The following is a 20,998-nucleotide window of genomic DNA, read 5'->3' as shown; positions in this document are numbered from 1 at the left end:
TCATTTCATGTAGGTCCAATCAGCACTTCAATTTTTCAGAAAGCTAGAAAAGTGCATTTTACTCCCACAAGAAAATAATAAATAGCTTGAGGCACAATTGACACTTCAAATTAATGTATCTAGATTATTGAAATTTAGATAATGTAATTCCTTTCTTTGGAAATCACTTTCTTTTCTAGAAAGTTATTAAGAACTTTCTAGAAAAGGAGCAGGGGCTTGCTGATCTCTTACCTCACTCAGGTGCTTGTGTCTGGCAGTGGCTGAGTTCCACCAGGACAGAAACTCTTCCTCCATAGCTCTGGCTCTCACTGGCCCTAGAGATACTCCTTTCTCCTCTTGCTCCTTCATCCCTAGAGTTTGTGATGGCTTATTAACATTTTTAGTCTCTGAAAGTATCAACAGGCTTGGCTTGTGTTTTTGTAAATAGTTTCTTTATTTGAACCACATGGAGTATTTTCTTCAAGCTCCTTCCTGATATAAAACATTGTAGGAGCTTAAGAGAAGGTTGTTAACTCCATGTAGGGAAGTTAGGGAAGGAGTATATTTTTGTATTGATACTTAAAAGATAAATAATTACTTTCCAGGCATGCTGGCAGGAGGATACAATTATAGAGAAAAGAGAGGATTTCTACAAAGGAGAAAAGTATGAGACAGCATGGTGTGATCATGGCATTATTTATAAATAACTAAATGTTTGTGAGGATGTAGTACAAGGCACTAGTCATCAAGAGTCCAAAGCTTGAAGTTCATTTAGCTGATGTTCTCTAAATTGACTATTTTGGACAATTTATCAAATGTTATAAAAGCTTCTTATTTTTCAAAAATATTATAACAAAACCTGCCATTTGTCAGAAATTGTGTATCACAAATTGTTTTACCTTTTTTGTTGCACGGTTGCTGTGTGGTATGCTGAGGTGGACAAGCACAGGGTGGAGAATGTAAACAACTGTGAAAGAGATATCTAGGCATACTGTTTCAACTGGAGTGTCCATGTATCTACTATAAATAATGGCAAAGACAGTTCAGTTTTTAAAGCAAAAATTTTAAATAGTAAAGTGAAACAGGAGACTTTAAATACTACACTGGGCTTTAGAACTCATCTGATGACTTGAATCCTCTTTTTTATGTCCATACCATGTAGGTATTCCCAGGATACATGTAAACTCAGGAACAGGGAACAAAAAACACCTTGGAGCTCCTTTATCCTGTCTTTGAATGATTCTGACAACAGGATAATTATTCTTCAAGATGAGCTGAAAAATAGCTCCTCATTCTGTCCATTACAACGGCATTGCAAAAAATCATTCTGTGCTATTCCACCATTACATATGCTTCCTGGGAAAATATTTTTAAGAAATTTAAAAAGCATGGCAGAGTATTTCATTTGGTTAAAAAAATTGCATAAGTAAATCTATTAAATGTTATTTAATACAAAGTTTTCCAAATATATGTGACCACAGAATATTTCTTTATTGTTACATTATTGCATAATTTAGTAACAACTGGGAACTAGATGTTTAAAACTAGGTCCTTTAGAAAGCAAAGCCTGGGACAATGGCGAAAATGGAGATTCTCCATTTAGGTGATACAAGCCGAGGATGGGGGTAGTGAAAGGAAATGGAGTGGGCGTTAAGTAGAATGTGCTGACTGCCACTTCCCAATGAACCAGGAAACACAGAAAAATGTTCCACAGTGTCTCCACCCAAAATGTGATTGTTCATACAAGGCACCAAGGAAGAGGAATTTTTCTGTCACGTTTCCTCGCACTTTCTTTTGCTATTGGTCAAGGACTACCCAAGGCAATCACTAACTCCTCTCTGTTTTCAGGTTGTAGCAGTTGTCTCTCAATGGTCACTCCAGGAGCCAAATTCCAAATTGCATATTTGAATACCAAAGTGGAGGGGGGTGAATTCTCATGTGTAGGGCCAGCCTGTGGGCTATATGGGCCATTCAGACCCCAGGCTTCCACCCAGACTCCAGCCAGCCTGTGTAGCTTGGCCCGTGCTATATAGCTGAATGACACTTGAGGGGAAATGAAGTTGAGTGGTTGAGTGAATCCAAGAAGCCACACAAAACTGCCTTAGAGGCATGCGGGATTTGAATTCTCCTTTCACAGTCATTCTTTAAATATTAGTAGGTTCATGATATCTCTGAACATTTGTAAAGTTAATATTCTCAATTCCTGGGACGGAATCCCTTTGTCTTCTTGTCCTTTGGTTTCTCTTCTATTTATTTGTAGTCTATTTTAAAAAGATACTCAGATCTCAAACCATGACCTAGATGTCTCACTGGATTTGTCCGTATCCTAGATAAAGAAGTACTTCTGTTCATACTGCCAGAGATGACATTGCTTTTTAATTGCAGATCCACCACACTCTGTCTTGTTAAACCTCTGAACTGTTCCTTTTCTTACACTGCTGCCTACCCACCCTAGAGTTGGAGAGTCGAGATTTTTATTATCTAAGAGTAAAACTGGAAATTTATCTTTTTAAAATGTGCTATAATTATATTGAGTCCATTGCTTCAATCATACGGTTTGGCCCAGAATCTTAAATAGATATCTGTTCAGATTTAGGTTGCTTATACATTTGCAAAATACGCTATCTAGATCTTCATTTCCCATCACGCTACCTGAAATCTCCCTTTAGGCTCGCAATAATCTTGTAGTCCAGGGGTCTCTAAACATTTTTAAATTCACCTAGTGATAATAAAAATATACTAATTAAAAGAATTATATGTATGCATAAATTACATGTATTATTATAGTGTTACATTAATCAGTTCTCAAGAAGCATCTAAATGTTGTCACCTTTAATGAAATTTTCTATAACACTGGGATAAATTTCAAATAACTTTAAATATCAAGAAAAAAAGAGGTTTGCTTCATGGTTTGGGTGCCTAGATTTTAAATGTCTTGGTAATTATTACTTTGTGCTATCATTAATTATTATCTCAAGACAGAATGAGCTTCATTAATTAAATATAGTGAATGGAAATTTGTATATCAAATACTAAATAATATTTTCTAAATTTGGGGTAAACTTCTGGGATCTGATTAGATTATCATTATTTTCCCTTTGAATTTGGCTGACAAAGACTTTGAAGTTTCAGCTCTGTCACTTTTCTGTTGTCCTTGTACACTTTTGTTTATGTTATCAATGTTATCTTCAATTTTTAATATCTGTATAGGAATCTTTATAAGCCACTTACCTATTTTGTGGAACTATTATTTTGCTTATAGCCAGATAATATAGTAGTTCAATCCACTCAATTCAAAACATTATAGTACTTTGGACGCTAATGAGAGAGTGAGGGTGAAGCTGTAAACCACTCAGCCATAGTGAGAAACTCTGTAAGTTGTATGTGATAAATGAATGCCTGATATACAAACCTGATACAGGTGTCACTTGTAGTCCCATATTAAATATTTGTAGGTCTATTATCTTTATTATTTGTAATACAAACATAACTATAAATATAACTTCTAATATTTTCTTTGTAGTCACATAGACAGTTTGCACAACACCCTTTGATGACCACTGTTCTAACTCATACCTGATTTATACGGCCAGCTGTGGAAACTAATTCACCTCTCTGCACCTCACCTTTTAATAAAAATAAAGATAGTTGTGTTATAGTTTGGGGTCCTAATTACATATTACTGGTCTCCTTCAACACCCAGGAATGGAACAGGGAGATAAGTGAAAATCAGTGTCATCCTATTTAGGGATGTCTGTTACTCTCAAAGTATAATGATCCATGGTAAAAATGGAATGGAGGATGTAGCTGATAAATTAGGTCAACATAGCTGCCACCTGCCTCATCCCTCTCCCCAATTAACCTCAGCAACTGACTGTGGGGTTGAGTGGGGGCTGCAAAACCACCTCAATTACTTACTCTGTGTCTGCTGCTTAGAGAATCTGTCTGCCTCGCAGTGACTGGCAGTGATGCTCACCCACCACTGCCCAAAGGAGAAGTCACCAGATAACTCAACAGTGTACAGTGGCTGCTAGAATTTGGCCTGGATCTGTTACTTCAAGGGCAGAGGGTGCTGAACAAGTGCTCCAGTTTTCTCAGTTATCTGGGACACGAGAAGCTCAGGAGAGCCAAGAGTACCCTCTCTCCTACTCCCAAGGGGCAACAGTGCACGGGATGTGTGGATGGTGACCTACTGGCTACAAGGCTCCCACCAGTCACATTACCCATTCTTCTTCCCTTGGGGAGGAGCAAATATAAAGTTAGAAATTTTCCATTCAAAATTCCCTAAACTGGGAGAGAACATGAAAATCCCCTTCTATGGAAATGGAAAGACAGAAGATAAGTGTTTCGTTCTAAAAAATCTATCTGGCAGGACTAGCAAAATGAATGAATGAAGTATACATGGAAAGCTCCTAAACATCAGATATATACCAGGCGTTCCATAAAATTGGCTTAAAAATTAATAATAGTCTTTGAACTAATTGTCTGAACTATGATGGGAAGAAGCCAGTAATTACTAGTAATGACTAATTTTTCAACAAGCACTTTAGTCACATTTTATATATTATTGCTATTATTAAGTAGCTAACAAGGTTTGTTGACATAGAACAATGCATTACCTTGAATTGAAAATAGGCAGTAATTGAATAGAAAAATGTATAGGTGGTGTAGAGCCTCTTAAATTGAATTAGTTTCCTAAATATAGTATTTATATTACCCTTGATGTAAGCTTTTTTAAAAGCATTAGGGGAATCAAACAAACAAGGTCTATATTTTTGCATAGGGTGTTTTGTGTTCAATGCTACAATATTTATGTTTGACACTATTCACTCCATGGGAAAATATAGGCTGTGTGTCTTTTATTTACTTCATAGTTCAGACTCACTGATACCCAAGGGCTCACTACACCCACAGATTTTTGTCACAATACTTATATGCTGACAAAGGAATTTTTACCATTCAGAAGCAAGCTAAGTCTAATTTTGTTATTGTTATATACTGTAAGATGTTATTGCTTAGGATGTGAAGCACCTAGATCTATCATCAGGGAATGTGACATTATGTAATCTACTTGACAGAGTAATATGACCTGCCTGGATTCAGTTCATTTCTAACCGATGGACAATTTAAAGAGTCTTACTCTTTTTCTTTTCCTGCATTCTTAGCCAGTTATTAAATTTACCATCAAAGCAATTAAGAGGAAAGAAGCCAATTCTCCTATATCTATTTAGAATAAATGGAATCTGACTTCTTCATGTCAATTGATGCTGCCAATAGACTATTTAAACGTTCCTTTCCTTGAGAAATTCTGATAGTGAAGGTCTTGAAATAACAATAGTGAAGGTTTCAGCAGTAATTCTACTATCAAAGACTACGTAGCACACTAGTTTTTCTCTCAAAAATAGCAGGAGATACAGGTAAATGTGTGCCATGGTGGTTTGCTGCACAGATCTTCCCAACACACAGGTATTAAGTCTGGCATCTATTAGCTGTTGTTTCTGATCCTCTTGCTCCTCATACCCACTGTCCTCCAACAGGCCACAGTGTGTGTTGCTCCTCATCATATGTCCATTTGTTCTCCTCATTTAGCTCCCATGTATAAGTGGAAACATGCAGTATTTGGTTTTCTGTTTCTGCATTAGTTTGCTGAGGATAATGGTCTCCAGCTCCATCCATGTCCCTACAAAGAACATGATCTTGTTCCTTGTTATGGCTGCTTAGTATTCCATGGTGTTTATGTACCACATTTTCTTTATTCAGTCTATCACTGATGGACATTTAGGTTGATTCCGTGTGTTTGCTTCTGTGAATAGTGCTGCAATGCACAATGTAACAAACCTGCACAAATGTACATGTACCCCGCAGCAAATCACACTGCCACGTGTGTACCTATGCAACAATCTTGCATGTTCTTCACATGTACCCCAAAACCTAAAATGCAATAAAATAAGTAAATGGGAAAAAAAAGAAAAATTAAAAAAAAAATAAAATAAAAAATAAAAAAACAGAAGTTGGAAATTTTAAAAATATATAAAAAATTAAAAATTAAAAATCTAGAATAAGTTGGGAGTGATGTATGCTTAATTATAAATAACATTTAACATAATATGCTTTCAAAAATAAAATGATTTCTTGTGGAAAAATAAAAGAAATAGCAGGAGATAGGCACTTTATCTTGCTTTTGTTTGGAAGGATCCAGTGACCTTTATTAGTTGAAAGTTGCGGAGAGTAAAAAGGGACTGTTATACAGATACGATGCCGCAGTCAGGGATCTACAAACCAAAAGTCAGTCTGATTGAGGAAGGAGGCTGGTGACTACATAAGGTTCAAAGCTTTCCAAAAGGAAGAACTTACATTATAGAACTGTACTGTTTCTCCTTCAGATACTCTAACACATTTGTTCTGCCTATGTTAACACATATGTTCTGCCTATGTACTACACCAGACTAAAAATATTGATAAATATAGATGCAGTCAACAACAGTAATTGTACCTATCATTTGTTGAGTACCTTTTATGCATCAGGAGCTTTACAGATCCATCTAAGTGCTTTCTTTTTTGAGACGAGTCTCTGTTGCCAGGCTGGAGTGCAGTGGCATGTTCTCGACTCATTGCAACCTCTGCCTCCTGGGTTCAAATGATTCTTGTGCCTCAGTCTTCTGAGTAGCTGGAATTACAGGCATGTGCCATCACACCCAGCTAATTTTTTTAGTTTTTATATAGACGGGGTTTCACCATGTTGACCAGAATGATCTCAATCTCCTGACCTCATGATCCACCCACCTCAGCCTCCCAAAGTGCTGGGATTACAGGCGTGAACCACCATGCCCAGCCCTAAGTACTTTTTTATATAAAGAAACTGAAGCTCAGAGAGGTTAAGTGCATTCAGCACCATCATGTAGCTTATAGATCATGGAGCAGGGACTTGAGCCTGTTCAAAACCCACATTTTTTCCACTATACCGTAATCATGTAAGAAAAGAGTTGGCCGGGTGTGGTGGCTCTACTAAAGACATCTACTAGAGACGGGGGGCTCTAGTAAAAATACAAAAATTAGCCAGGTGTGGTGATGCACACCTGTAATCCCAGCTACTTAGGAGGCTGAGGCAGGGGAATCGCTTTAACCCAGGAGGCGAAGTTGTAGTGAGCTGAGATTGTGCCACTGCACTGCACTCCAGCCTGAGTAACAGAGCAAGATTTCGTCTCAGAAAAAAAAAGGAAAAAAAAGGAATAGAGCTAAACTCATCATTTGTGTGTAATTTATATAATAAATCTAACCTATTTAAATTATAGTCCACTGCCATTCACAAACAATATTTCTGTAGGGAGGAACTATACTAAGTTCAATTCAATAGTACTTACTCAAAGACATGGATTTATGATTTTAAATATTTCTGTGATTTGAAAAGGCAACCATCCTTCCATTTTTCCAATCCATCAAGTTGACTGCTTGCTTCAAAATAAAACACTGCTAAATAAAACGTTGCATGTGGATGTAAGCTTTTAACAAATAAATTGAATTAACCCTCATTGTGTCAGTTTTTCTGTAAGAATTCACTTTCTTGGTCCTAAAATCATTATATATTTTCCTGAACTTTATGGAAAGTTTATAGATGAGAAATCAAAAGCTCACAGAAAGCAAGTCAATCACCAAAGAACACAGAGAATGTTAATAGGCTCTCCTGGACAACGAGTGACCGGCATCACAGATGCAGCAGTAACGAGACAGATCTGGGGTTCAGATCTGGTGAGGCCCCTAACCAAAACAATGCCAGGCTCTGTAATACACACAGAAATACCAAAAAAAGACTAAGTTTCTTGCACTTAATTTACTTATATTTAGCAATTCTTTTGATGATGCAGTTCCATGGTGTGGCTTTTGAAAGTCTTTTTAAAACTTTTAATTTTATTTTTAGATTCGGATGGTATATGTATATGTTGTTATATGAGTATATTGCTTAATGGTAGGGATTGGGCTTTTAGCATATCAATTACCCAAAATAGGAAATATTGTACCCAGTAGATAATTTTTCAACCCTTGCCCTCTTTCTAGTATTTCTCCTTTTGGAGTCCACAGTGTCTATTATTCCGTGATCATGTCCATGTGTACACATTGCTTAACTCCTATTTATAAATGAGAACATGTATTTTATTTTCTGTTCCTGAGTGAGTTCACCTAGGATAATGGCCTCCAGCTCCATCCATGTTGCTACAAAGGACAAGATTTCATTCTTTTTATGGCTGTGTAGTATTCCATGATGTATATATACTATGTTGTCATTATCCAGTTAATCTTGATGGACACTTACATTGGTTCCATGATTTTTCTATTGTGAATAGTGCTATGATTACTGTATGAATATAAGTGTCTTTTTTATATAATGATTTCTTTGCCTTTGGGTAGATACTCCATACTAGGATTGCTAGGTCAAATAGTAGTTCTATTTTCAGTTCTTTGAGAAATCTCCATACTGTTTTCCATAGAGGTTTGTGTTAGGCCATTCTTGCACTGCTATAAAGAAATACCAGAGACCAAAAAACTTGTGAGGAAAAGGAATTTTAATTGGCTCATAGTTCTGCAGTCTTTATAGAAAGCAGGGTGCTGGCATCTGTTTGGCCTCTGAGGAGGCCTCAGCAAACTTAAAATCATGGAGGAGGGTGAAGGGGGAGCAGAAACATCACATGGTCAGAGCAGGAGCAAGAGACAGAGAGTGGAGTGGGTGGTGCCACACACTTTTAAATGACCAGATTTCATGTGAACTCAGAGCTCACTTATCACCCAGAGGATGGCTCAAGCCATTTATGAGGGATCTGCCCCCATGAACCAAATACCTTCCACCAGGCCTCACTTCCAAGACTGGGGATTACAATTCAACATTTGATTTGGGTGGGGACAAATATCCAATCTAAATCAAAAATGAACTAATTTACTTTCCTACCAACAGTATATAAGCATTCCCTTTTCTTTGCATCTACTGTACATCACCATGTTGTCTTTTGACTTTCAATAGCCATTTTGACTAGTGTAAGATGATATGTTATTGTGGTTTTAATTTGCATTTCTTTAATAATTAGTAATGCCGAGCATCTTTTCATGTGTTTGTTGGATGCTTGTATTTCTTGAGAAATGTCTGTTCATACTCTTTGCTTACTTTTTAATGAAGTCTTTTTTTTTTTATCACTGAGTTGTTTGAGTTCGTAGTAGATTCTGAGTATTAGTCCTTTGTCAGAGGCATAATTTGCAAGTATTTTCTCTCATTCTGTAGGTTGTCTGTTTACTCTGTGGATTATTTCTTTTGCTGTGCAGAAGATTTTCAGTTTAATTAAGTTCCATTAATCTATTTTTATTTTTGTTGCATTTGCTTTTGGGATCTTCCTCACAAATTATTTGCCTAGGCCAATGTCCAGAAGAGTGTTTCCTAGGTTTTTTTGAAAGTTATTCCTAAGAGCTCACCCTAGAGTCCATTTCTTCAGTCTTTCAGATGATTTTGTAACTATCTAATATCCTGTAATACATTCCTTCCTGCTTAAAGGGGTAGATTGGTTCTCTGGCATTGAATTCTTGTTGACACCCGTTTGAATACAATGGATTCTGCATCATAGATTTACTGGTTAATTGAATACATTTGAATCAGCACACATTATTTATACTTTAGTGTTGCTTAATATTTTATGCCTTAGACATCACAATGAGGACTTGGCTTTTCTTTAAACTCAGAAAATCTGGCAAGAGATAGGGCTATAGAAAAAACAATGCAACAGATGCAGCAACCCAGGCAGGATGAGATGCCAGTTAAAGGGTTTCCTACAGCATTCTTTCTTCTTCTTTTGCCTTATCTCTTATTCTATGTGTAACAAAAAGAGAAAGACCAAGGAAAAGAATGGGATAGTCTTGGCCAATATTAATAAAAAAATTATAGACTAGGGGAAAAAATAAGAGAGCAAATCACACAGAAAAATTAAAGCAGTAGTCTAAAGAGATCATGTGTTAAGAAGTTCTAATTCTTCCATCACCTTTAGCAGTATAGTCTAACCACAGTGAGGAGATTCCTCCCTTCTCCAACTACTGCTTTTTCATCCTCCATTTATTTCTAGAGAAAGCTTAAGCTTTATTTAGATATAATTGATATACAAAAATTACACATATTTAATGTATACATTTTGGTGAGTTTGGACACATATGTACATCTATGATACCATCACAAGCAGGGTACTAACACTTGTCACTTCCAAATATTGCCTGTGTTCATTTGTGAAGGAATTTTTTTGGTGAGAATAGTCAGCATGAGAGCTATCCTCAACATATTTTAAAGCGCACAATGTCACATTGTTAATTATATGTACTATGTTGTAGAGATGATTTCTAGAACTGACTCATCTTGCAGAACAGAAAATTCATACAAATAAGTGAAAAGACATCCTGTGTTTATCAGTTGGAAGAAATAAAAATGTTAAAATGTCCATATTACCCAAAGCTACCTACAGATTCAATGCAACCCTTATCAATACCTCAATGGTATATTTTATAGAAATAGAAAAAATAATCTGAAATTTGTATGGAACCACAGGAGACCCCAAGTAGGTAACATGATCTTAAAAAATAAAAAAAAAAAGAACAAAGCCAGAGGAATTACATTTCCTAATTTCAAAATATATTACAAAGTTACAGTAATTAAAATGGAATACCACTGTCATATAATCAGACATAGAGTCCAATGGTACAGAATAGAGAGCCCAGAAATAAATCCATATATATATGGTTAATTGATCTTGGACAAGGATACCAAGAACCCATGATAAGAAAAGAATAGCTTCTTACACAAATGGTGTTGAAAAAACAGAATATCCACATGCAGGAAAAGAAAATTCAACCCGTATCTTATAGATACACAAAAATCGACTCAAAATGGATTAAAATCCTAAATAAAAGACCTGAAACTGTAAAACTCCTAAAATGAAATGTAAGGGAAAAACTTCCTGACATTGGTCCTGGAGATGGTTTTATTTTTAATATCACACCAAACGCTCAAGCAACAACAGCAAAAATAGATAAGAGACACTACATCTCACTAAAAATTTTCTGCACAGCCAAAGAAACAATCAACAGAGTGAAAGGGCATCCTACAGAATGGGAGAAAATATTTGTCAACCATCTATCTGATAAGGGGTTATTATCTAAAATACATAAAAATCTTCTACAACTCAATAGCAGAAAAAACACAAAAACATACAAACAACCTGAATAAAAAGTGGGCAAAAAACTTGAATAGACGTTTCTCAAAGAAAACATATGAATGGCTACCATGTATAGGAAAAGGTGATCAGTGTCGCTAGTCATCAGATAAATGCAGATCAAAACCACAAAAAGAAACCTCACACCTATTAAGATGGCTATTATTTAAAAAAAAAAAAAAAGAAAAAAAGAAAAAGAAAAAACCTGAGAAACAAAAAATAATGAGTGTTAAAGAGGATGTGCAGAAACTGGAACCCTTATACACATTTGGAGAGAATGTAGAATAGTGCAGCCACTAGGAAAAACAGTATGGAGATTCCTCAACAAATTAAAATAGAATTACTATATGATTTTGTAATCTCACCTTGGGCATATATCCCAAAGAATTGAAATCAGAATCTGAAAGAGATACTTGCACCCTTATTTTGCTGTAGCATTATTCTTAAAAAAACTCAAATGTTCACTGAAAGATGAATGAATAAAATGATAATGGAATATTATTCAGCTTTTAAAGAGAAGAAAATCCCACCATTTGCAACAACATGAATGAAACTAGGGACATTATGCTAAGTGAAATAGGCTAGACACAGAAACACAAATACTACATGATTCCATTTATATGAGATATTGCAAATAGTCAAGCTCATAAAAGCAGAGAATAGAATGGTGTTCACCAGGGCAAGGGTGAGAGAAAAGTAGGAAATTGTTCTTCAAGGGGTGCAAAATTACTGTTATGCCAGAGGAAGTCTTAAGTGTATATGAGTGAGTGGTTGGAGTCATCATAATAAAATCAGCCCCCATTTTTAGCCCTGTCCCTAATCACCCAAACCATTTAACTTACTTTGTCTTACCCCAAGATGTCAAGAAACCAAATCATTAAACTGAATCATGGCCAGGCTCAATCAAATAGCAATTCTTTTTATAATATCCCTGAAGAATGACCATTTAAACTCTGCCTGTTAGTTATGTTAATGCTTTTGTTGCCTAATTAAGGGAAGAAATTCAGGCCAGATGTGAAGCATAGTCAGGTACTCTTCCTTAAAGGCAATTAGTCACTTGATTTCAACATTTCTACTCTTTGAAAACAGTATGTTTATTTACATTGTGATTCTCTCCACTCCATTCAGGTGTAAACAGAATGATATGTTAGCCTTCTTTGGTGCATCTGCCAACGCAGTATTAACTTCTAACAGCTGAGGGCGGCTGGACCTTCACCTCTACTTCATTTCCTCAAAATAACAGTTGTCAGATGCATAAATACGGCACAGACATGTCTATATAAATAAAACCCCAGAAATAAACATATGCAGAGAATCATACGCTTCAACTAAGATACCTTAACATAACTTGATCAATCGATATTTTAGCCTTTTCAAGTTCCTGTGATAATCAAATATTTATTTTCATGATGGTTGATGTGGTCAGCCACGCATCACTACACGCACAACTACAACATAGCTGGGAGCCCAGGAGTGTTTGGGCATTCCAGAAAGTAACACAATCATTTTTCTAGATTGGGAACAGAGAGGCTATAAGCTCCAAGCCGGTATAAGGGGGCCAGGCAGATGATATAAATGAGGGAAGTGGTGAAAGACTGGGATCTACTGGAGAGGCTGTGCTGCCTCAAAATAAAGTTCTCATCACTCAGCACTAACCAAGGATTTTTGTCAAGAGACGTAGGCTTAGTTTTCCAGATTTTTCTATTTTTAAAAAGAAGTCAGAAAACTTTTAAAAAAAAAATAAAATCTCTTTATTTTAAAGTGTTGGGAACAAATTCAACTTAAGAACAACCAAAACAAACTATTGACCAAATAAAACATATCTACAGGCTTATCTACCTCCAGTTTGGTAACTTGTTTCAGACAAATGGATCATTTTTAGCTTCTTTCCTAAAAGTCAATATTTACATTTATTTATTTATATTCTTAGACAGAGTCTAATTTCTTAAAATTTTCTAACTTTTTAAAAAAATTCTTCAACTAAACTAGATAGGAAATGTCTTGGAACTGAGTTATCTTAGAGCAATGACCACTACTTGAGACGGAAGAAGTTTTGCTGGTTATGGGGGAGGGGAAGCCAAAAGAAAAAAAAAACACTTCTTGTAGAAATTATTATTAAAGATAGTCTTAGGGTCACTATCCCACAAAAGTTTGTACAATGATAAAAATGTTGTGTATCTGTTCTGTCCAATGTGATAACCAGTAGCCACATGCAGCTATTGAGCACTTGAAATGTGGCTAGTACAACTAAGGAGCATAATTTAAATTTAAATTAATTACATTTTCACTTTAAATCACCATATATAGTTAGTGGCTGCTGTATTAGACAGCAGAGACCTAGGTAAATACACTAGAATAGAACATCTCATTCAAAAGATATTAATCCTATGTGCATCCTTACAGATGTCAAATTGATTTCCAGATTGGTTTTACTGATTTATATGGCTAAAGTGATTTAAAAAAAAAAATTATCTTCATCAACACTGGGATTGTCAAGATTTAAAATTTTTGATAGTCAGTTGGGCAATAATGGCAGGCCTTGGTTAATCTTTATTTTCCTGATTATGAAGTTTATCATCTTATATTAACTATTTGGCTTTGTACTTTGAATTGCCTGTTCATATACTTTGATCATGTTTCTACTGGGTTATTTGCTCTTCTTTTTTCTCTCCCTTCTCTCCCTCTCTTGGTTTCTTTCTTCCTTTTTTCCTTCCTTCCTTCCTACCTAACTTGTAGAAGCAATTTATAGATGTTTAATTTTTAATCTTTCACCAGTTACACGAATCCAAAATGTCTTCTCCCAGTCTGTGCATCTTATTTTCACTTTGTTTATGGCCTTTTTTGATCAGAGGCTTTACAATTCTGTCGTTTACTTTATGGCTTATGCAGTTTATCCCTTATTGAAAAAACTCTCATTGAACTAAAGTCGATTTTATCTGAAAATAATATAGCTAGACCAACATTCTTTTGGTTTAGGGTTGCTGGATTTAGTAAATAAAATTGTAGTATTCTGGTTAAATTTAACATTTAGATAAACAAACATTTTTTCCTTTTTTTGGTATAAATTTGTCCCATGCAATATTTGGGACATAATTATAATAAGAATATTCATTATTATTAAAATTCAAATTTAACTGGTCATTCTGTATTTCATCTGTTAATTGTATTTTGTTTAGAAAATATCTCTCCATGTATTTTTCTCTCATTTTTCTTCCAAATTTCCAAGAACCTTATGGATTATGTGTCTCCCTCATATTTGGCATTTAAAAGAAATTTAGTTCCTTACCCAACATAAGGATCTGTCTTTCAAAAGGCAAATTGAGGCCACTTACATTTATTGTGGTTATTTATTTTTAAATATTTACCATGCTTTTTGTTGTGCTTATTTTTCCCTTTTTCTGTCCTTTTCTATATTGATTAGGTTTTATTTATTTCTGGCTTTACACTCTACTAACTTGTATAATATAACTCTATTATTTTAGTTGTTGGCCTTAATACTTTAAGCAAACTTTTTGTAACTGAAGTTATAGTTAGTTGAAAGAGCTTAATGCTCTTTTCTCATATTTGAATGAAATGGTTCTCATTATTTGAATTATTTTTATGTGTGTATTTTTCCTTTTGTAAAGTTTTTGAGACAAGGCAATATAATAATCACATTTGTGCTTTACAAAGAAAATTCTGAATCTGTATAAAGAATAAATGATGGAACTGGGCTGGAGAAGTGCACTACTTGAAGTCAACAAGACAGCAGCTGGTGAAAGATGATGAGACACTGATTAGAGGAAGAAGCAGTGAGGATGGAAGGGAGTGAAAAATACACTAGAGGCACTGGAGAGTGTATCATCCAAGTTATTGAGTCATCAGATGTAATATTCTGAATTTCCTTATAATTAAAATGGAAATTATAGGAAAATAGCACCTTATTTATTTATGTATCTATTTCTTTTTAACAAAACAAAAAACCCAAGATTAATCAAGACAGAATATTGTTTAAAGATACTGCAAATGGTGAGGAGTAGAGGGCAAAGTGAATAGTTTTAGCTATAGCTGCTGTCACATGGGAAAGTTACTATTGCCTGGGTTACAATGGTGGGTGGGGATCGGTGGGTAAAATGTTAGAAGATTTGGTGTGGGGTGAGAAGGTTTTCAGGGCACAAAGTTGGAAGTAACTCTTCTCACAATGGAAAAACCCTCATGGGTAAGGTTGAACATATTGCCAAGATTGGGGGCTCCTGCCTGGAAATCACTGGGTCCCCATCGAGGGCAATTGTGATGCCGCAATGGGGGTTTGGTTCAGATTTAGCTAGCTGAGAAGCTTAAGCTTCAAGGTTGAGCTTGAAGACCTAATCTCCAGCCCTTCTTCTGCTTTCATATTTCTCCTTCACACCCGTAGTTTGCTATACTTTAAGTATTGATATGTAATCTTTATATTTAGAATTTGTTATATCTATAGTCTCTTGAGGATCTAGTTTTTAGAGCCTGTGACTATTCCCCCATTGCAGATAAATCTGGATATTTTGGAGAAGAGAAATTATTGCAGGAAGAAAATATTTTAATTAATGATCTTGAAGATCTCAAAGGAAAGATGTGTCTGATATTAAGAGCACTTGTTATCATACAGTAATGTCTTTGGCTAAAATACTGAATGAAAGAAGAGAAGCAAACACTTCCTGTTGTGAAGCTCAAGATTCAAGATACTATATGCTTTTAAGGACACCTACATCACCTACATCACATTCTTTTTTTTTTTTTTTTTTTTTTTTCTTTTGTGAGAGGAGCTTTTCGGCAAACCTGGAAAGCCTGCTACACAAATTCTAAAAGAGCTGTAACACTTACATCACATTCTTTTGGTACTATCATTCAATTCTTCATATTAAAAAAACTTTCAAAGAGTGTTAACTTTTAATATTTGTTTATCTTTGAATTTCTGGTAACAGTGAAGAGATGGGGTTTCCTCCCTTTCTCCTTATGCAGCTCAGAGTTTACTCTACTTGCATATGGACTTGTGAGGCAGTAAATACAGGTAGGGACATGATGGCGATCCATTATCTATTGGTCCTCTTGTCCATTCATCTCGTTTCTTCCTGGAGAAAAGGACAGGGCTATCTTCTTTCAGCACAAACTTGGCAATTCCCCTAGGAAAGACTCAATTAGCAAATGTGATTTCCTCACTGCCTATTGAAGGCAACCACTCTGCCCAGCTGCTGCTCCCCAAAGAGCAATAACAGCATTTCATCTGATTTAGGCATCATTGATGGAAACTGTGACATCTCACCTGACAATTCATTGTATCAATAAGATTGAGTTTTCCTTTGGGGTGTCCAAGACAGTGGTTGTAGCACAGATCTCCCACCGTTTCCACGAAGAAGAAACATCATATTCAACATTCCAGATTCCCCTGTTTCAGTATCTTACGGTCCTCAGAGACCTAGGATTTCAAATGTAAGTTTGTTCTGAACACTGAAAGTAAAAACTTAACACAATGTACATAGGCTGACACTTTCCTAAAAGCAAAACAAACAAATTAAAAACTATATGTTTTCAACAAGTCAGTGAAAATTAAAAATTTAAGAATACAAAAATAAATCTATGTGTAGGCTATAATACAGACATAAACCTGAACCTGCCTTTAATAGAGAAACCTTTTGCTCAAGGGCTTTCTCTGATCACAAAGACATTCTCATCTCATGGACAAGGAAGCCTGGAAAAGCAGGGGAAGAAAATAGATGAGGAGAAAAATAGAATTAATATTCCAACTGTCTCAACCCACAGATAGGTTCACCCTGAGTAGCGCTCTATGCAGCCTTCCAGAGGTTCCTCAGCAGTGTAAAATGTACACACACACTCATACACACATACACACCTCTAACAGGGTTACTGTAAAGATCAAATGCAATAAAATAGATGCAAAATGTATAGTGCAAAGTAGGCACCTAATATACTTCATCATTATTCTTCATTTCAGAATTTTTCAGTGATACAGATGATCTATTGGTTACTCTTCCAGCCACTAATGATCTCTACTCAGACCCAATTTTTCACACACAATAAATTCTCAGAAATATATAGATCAGTGTTTCTCAAAATATGGTTGACAAACCACTAGCATCAGAATAACTTGTGGAGCTTATTGAAGGGGAAATGTCTAGGTTCCACTAAATTAGAGTCTTTGAGGACGAGCTCAGGAATATGCATTTCATGAGAAGCAATTATTTGTGTAAAGCTAGGGAAAATTGCCAGGGAGGTCTGAGACACCCTGGGCTCTCACCATTGGTAGGAGTCAAACACACTGGCGAAGAGCCTGGGGATCTGGATTGAGACTTTGCCAAATGAAAAATCTTTGCTGTTAAGAGTCTGGGCTTTGAAGCTAGAAACACTTGAGTCAAAATACTGCCTTTGCCTCTTACTTTCTGTCAAATCTTGAGCAGGTTGCTTACGCATTGTGAGCCTCAGTTTCCTTCTAGGTAAGATATGAATAATAGTGGTAAGCATGAGTAATAATGGTAAGCATCTCAGAGGATTTGGAAACGATTAAAATAAATAATAATACAGGCAGATTATGAAGCCTGGCACCTGGCACAGACTGAATGACTGGCAAACATCATCTTTATCACAACTATCAATTGCTTTCAGGAAAGCACTAGAAGTATACGAGTAATAAAGTATTTATTGAAAACTTCCCAAAGTTAAACTGTGGAATGGTAGGTTCCTCAGTGGGACAAGACAGCTAGAAAATAAATATTTGATTTAAAATTGGGATGCCATAAAATTTACTATCTAACTATACCATTTATACCCAGAATAAATGCTAAAACCAATGGAATGCTTAGAATAGCTGAAATCTGGAATTTGCCCAGTCAAAACAGAATATGGTGTCACTTGATTCATAATCTGACCTCCACACTGCAGAGAACCTGCCTTCAAATGGAAAATACCAACATTGCACCATCTGTCACTTTCTGCTGCCATCTAAGAAAAGCTCATCTGTATATGTCCCCAATTGTAGAAAAAAATCAGAGCTATAACTATGCTTTCTATATTCATATTAAATAAATTACTTCATTGTTTAGCAGGCTTATTTTCCAGGAAAAGTTCCTTTCCAAGTTTGTCTCTTATGTAATTATTAAAATTACAAATATACTATGTTAACAGATTATAACTTAGTTTCTATTGTTGGAGGTGCAAGTATGATGCAGAGGAGAACCATAAGTAAAGATTTACAACAGTTAGATGATGTGGCTTCTATTCTGGTGTCATCACAGCTGGCTGTGTGATCACAGGAAAGTTACTAACCTTTGCTGTGTTATACAACTCCATCATCTGTAAAACGAGAAAAATGCCACCTGCCCCAAGTCCCTCAGAAACTGGTAATAAGATCAAATAAGATGTCAGGGTAAGTGCTTTGAAAAAGTATGACAAAAGAACCTGGAAACCATCATTCTCAGCAAACTGACAGACGAGCAGAAGATTAAACACCGCATGTTCTCACTCATAAGCGGGTGTTGAACAATGAGAACACATGGACACAGGGAGGGGAGCACTACACACTGGGGCCAGTTGGGGGGAAATAGGGGAGGGACGGTGGGGGGTGGGGAGTCGGGGAGAGATAGCAAGGGGAGAGATGCCAGAGGTAGGTGATGGGGAGGAAGGCAGCAAATCACACTGCCACGTGTGTACCTAGGCAACAATCTTGCATGTTCTTCACATGTACCCCAAAACCTAAAATGCAATGAAATAAATAAATGGGAGAAAAAAAGAACACTTATTTTTAGTAAAGAATGGAGCCTCACTTCTTAAACAGTGAGCACCCATATATCCTTTTAAGCCACCAAGTAGAATTGAAAGAGGCAATGTGTAATTATAACAAAGCTCAAAAGATCTGGTCTCCTGGGCCTCATCTTCCTCACCCTCCCATTGTTGTGGCAGATGATTAATCATCAGGCTTCTTGACTTCTCTCTTTGCTGGCTGGCCACCCTAGGGTCATAGCCACTTTTCAAATCTGTCTCTGGGTTTCGTAGCTATCCAGGGCAAAAAGCCTTCCCTGGTGTTAGGGCATGCCAAAGCTGAACCTGGAACCCCCATTAGCCTAATTGACAGCACGACTTTCCCCTGGGGAGAAGAGTGATAATCTAGCTATTTATCTTGTCTGTAGGTTTATCACCACTGTGCTCAGGCAGAGATGCTTAAATACAAAAATGAGGTAAGGCACATTCTTCCCAGACTATGCGCGATTAAAGCCAGGTTGGGGGTCAGAAGAATGAAAGGGGAGCATCTGGGATTGTGGTCCTCTCTGTTGCTGCTTAATATCTCAAGTGGCCTTGGAGTAACGGGCCGCTCATGAGGGCACTAAAGGACATCTCATTGTAATTGGCAGCAGGCTGGAGCTGTGTGGCCACTGCTACCCATGGAGTGGCTGCCTGCAAGCGGCTAGACTGCTGCTTTTCTGCAAGGGAGGAGAGGCCCATTAGAAACATGAAGAGGCAGTTTAATTCTGCAACAAGATGTGTACAAATGTATGCCTCCTATTGAAACCCATGCAACAGCTTCCAAAGTTAATTAAAAGCTAATTTTCTAATGAGGTGGCAACACTGGCAACAACATGCTATCAGTATGAGAGCTACGGCCAGCAGCCGGTAAGGGAACAGGCAACCTCCCTCTTACAGGATAGAAGGTCCTACCTGAATCCATTAATTTGCCACCAGCTGTATTGCTTTAATGCTAGACATTGGTATAGACTGTCATAAAAATCATGAATTGCTTTAGCATTGCCAAGGTATTGTTGACACTTAATTTTACAGCAGGGCTATTTCTAGGCATAACATTACAGGCAATGAGATCCGTTCCTGGAAATATTAAATCTAGGGGCAATGCCATGGACACTCTGTTAGGTCAAGTGCCATGGACATTTTAATCTTTTTGGCAATTAGTAATTGTAAGCCAGATTTGCAATTAGCTTTAATAGATAGAGAGAAAGTGCCTTAAATTAACTGCACTTATGTTGGTTTTGCCTCTTGTTTCAATTTCAAACACAAAGCCAAGCAAAATGACTCTCGGTCATTATCGTAATGATATGGGTCTCCTGGCCACAGTCAGAATGTGCCAGACACCTGTGGCCATTCCTAGGCATTCTTCTTCACAGGGAGTGTATAATGATGTCATGCAACTAGATGCTGAGCATCACCAAGAAACAGCAACACACATTACTACAGAAACTCCAGGATTCTGGATACTTAGGAGATAACTTGTTTGTTCAACTCTATCAGTAAATAGTTTGAAGAACTATTTAGAGTGTCTTAAGGTAATCTAAAAAACTGAATAAAACTTTAACATATAGTCATTTAATGGTACGCAAAAGGTAGAAAAATATTCTTCTCTTATTCTTTGTCATAGTATCTCTTTTAGATTCTGTCTCATCCCTTCATTCATTCACATTCTCTCAGTATCATGTTTTTTCACTGTTTCTTTCTAAGCTTGCTGTCTTTTACTCATATTCGAGTGCTCTCTAGAGTTCTCTGAAGCTCAGAATATGGTGGTAACTCTAGGTGGTTATTAATTCATTGAAACTTCAGGAAATCCCACCCCACCATCTCATTGAACAACATTGAATCACATGCCCACATTCAAGCCAGTTACCAGAAAGGGGAATGAGACCATATAATTTGCTAAGAGTAACAAAGACTGGGGCTGGAACTGGCCTGACCTCCCCTGCAGCAATGGCTACAGGGAGGAGTATGGACACCTGAGTAAACCTGGGGATCTGTTTGGCAGGATAAAGGAGAAGATGCTG

The 20,998-nt window shown here is 36.5% G+C and overlaps 1 non-coding gene across 1 annotated transcript; it reads right to left on the bottom strand.

Moving 5' to 3' along the window:
• Window positions 1-15,983: 15,983 nt before the first annotated feature.
• On the bottom strand, window positions 15,984-16,044 carry LOC116536062. Its single transcript, XR_004262464.1, has one exon. It is a non-coding gene; the product is annotated as a U7 small nuclear RNA (small nuclear RNA).
• Between the last annotated feature and the right edge of the window lie 4,954 nt (window positions 16,045-20,998).

This window comes from Sapajus apella, unplaced genomic scaffold (genome assembly GCF_009761245.1).
Source record: "Sapajus apella isolate SASKATOON/1434 unplaced genomic scaffold, GSC_monkey_1.0 scaffold3, whole genome shotgun sequence".
Taxonomy (NCBI): domain Eukaryota; kingdom Metazoa; phylum Chordata; class Mammalia; order Primates; family Cebidae; genus Sapajus; species Sapajus apella.
This window is presented reverse-complemented; position numbering and strand designations above follow the sequence as displayed.